A 2,509-nucleotide genomic window follows, 5' to 3' on the forward strand; every position below is an offset into this window, starting at 1 on the left:
ACATTAACATCCAAAAGTCTCTCTTTCGCACGCCTGTCAATTAACACGTAATCCAATAACGCTCTCTGGCCATCTCTCCTACTTACATAAGTATACTTATGTATATCTCGCTTTTTAAACCAGGTATTCCCAATCATCAGTCCTTTTTCAGCACATAAATCTACAAGCTCTTCACCATTTCCATTTACAACACTGAACACCCCATGTATACCAATTATTCCCTCAACTGCCACATTACTCACCTTTGCATTCAAATCACCCATCACTATAACCCGGTCTCGTGCATCAAAACCACTAACACACTCATTCAGCTGCTCCCAAAACACCTGCCTCTCTTGATCTTTCTTCTCATGCCCAGGTGCATAAGCACCAATAATCACCCACCTCTCTCCATCAACTTTCAGTTTTACCCATATTAATCGAGAATTTACTTTCTTACACTCTATCACATACTCCCACAACTCCTGTTTTAGGAGTATTGCTATATATATATATATATATATATATATATATATATATTTTTTTTTTTTTTTTTTTTTTATACTTTGTCGCTGTCTCCCGCGTTTGCGAGGTAGCGCAAGGAAACAGACGAAAGAAATGGCCCAACCCCCCCCCATACACATGTATATACATACGTCCACACACGCAAATATACATACCTACACAGCTTTCCATGGTTTACCCCAGACGCTTCACATGTCTTGATTCAATCCACTGACAGCACGTCAACCCCGGTATACCACATTGCTCCAATTCACTCTATTCCTTGCCCTCCTTTCACCCTCCTGCAAGTTCAGGCCCCGATCACACAAAATCTTTTTCACTCCATCTTTCCACCTCCAATTTGGTCTCCCTCTTCTCCTCGTTCCCTCCACCTCCGACACATATATCTTCTTGGTCAACCTTTCCTCACTCATTCTCTCCATGTGCCCAAACCACTTCAAAACACCCTCTTCTGCTCTCTCAACCACGCTCTTTTTATTTCCACACATCTCTCTCACCCTTACGTTACTTACTCGATCAAACCACCTCACACCACACATTGTCCTCAGACATCTCATTTCCAGCACATCCATCCTCCTGCGCACAACTCTATCCATAGCCCACGCCTCGCAACCATACAACATTGTTGGAACCACTATTCCTTCAAACATACCCATTTTTGCTTTCCGAGATAATGTTCTCGACTTCCACACATTCTTCAAGGCTCCCAGAATTTTCGCCCCCTCCCCCACCCTATGATCCACTTCCGCTTCCATGGTTCCATCCGCTGCCAGAATCCACTCCCAGATATCTAAAACACTTCACTTCCTCCAGTTTTTCTCCATTCAAACTCACCTCCCAATGACTTGACCCTCAACCCTACTGTACCTAATAACCTTGCTCTTATTCACATTTACTCTTAACTTTCTTCTTCCACACACTTTACCAAACTCAGTCACCAGCTTCTGCAGTTTCTCACATGAATCAGCCACCAGCGCTGTATCATCAGCGAACAACAACTGACTCACTTCCCAAGCTCTCTCATCCCCAACAGACTTCATACTTGCCCCTCTTTCCAAAACTCTTGCATTTACCTCCCTAACAACCCCATCCATAAACAAATTAAACAACCATGGAGACATCACACACCCCTGCCGCAAACCTACATTCACTGAGAACCAATCACTTTCCTCTCTTCCTACACGTACACATGCCTTACATCCTCGATAAAAACTTTTCACTGCTTCTAACAACTTTCCTCCCACACCATATATTCTTAATACCTTCCACAGAGCATCTCTATCAACTCTATCATATGCCTTCTCCAGATCCATAAATGCTACATACAAATCCATTTGCTTTTCTAAGTATTTCTCACATACATTCTTCAAAGCAAACACCTGATCCATACATCCTCTACCACTTCTGAAACCACACTGCTCTTCCCCAATCTGATGCTCTGTACATGCCTTCACCCTCTCAATCAATACCCTCCCATATAATTTACCAGGAATACTCAACAAACTTATACCTCTGTAATTTGAGCACTCACTCTTATCCCCTTTGCCTTTGTACAATGGCACTATGCACGCATTCCGCCAATCCTCAGGCACCTCACCATGAGTCATACATACATTAAATAACCTTACCAACCAGTCAACAATACAGTCACCCCCTTTTTTAATAAATTCCACTGCAATACCATCCAAACCTGCTGCCTTGCCGGCTTTCATCTTCCGCAAAGCTTTCACTACCTCTTCTCTGTTTACCAAATCATTTTCCCTAACCCTCTCACTTTGCACACCACCTCGACCAAAACACCCTATATCTGCCACTCTATCATCAAACACATTCAACAAACCTTCGAAATACTCACTCCATCTCCTTCTCACATCACCATTACTTGTTATCACCTCCCCATTTGCGCCCTTCACTGAAGTTCCCATTTGCTCCCTTGTCTTACGCACTTTATTTACCTCCTTCCAGAACATCTTTTTATTCTCCCTAAAATTTAATGATACTCTCT

This window comes from Panulirus ornatus, chromosome 48, assembly GCF_036320965.1.
Source record: "Panulirus ornatus isolate Po-2019 chromosome 48, ASM3632096v1, whole genome shotgun sequence".
NCBI classification, from domain to species: domain Eukaryota; kingdom Metazoa; phylum Arthropoda; class Malacostraca; order Decapoda; family Palinuridae; genus Panulirus; species Panulirus ornatus.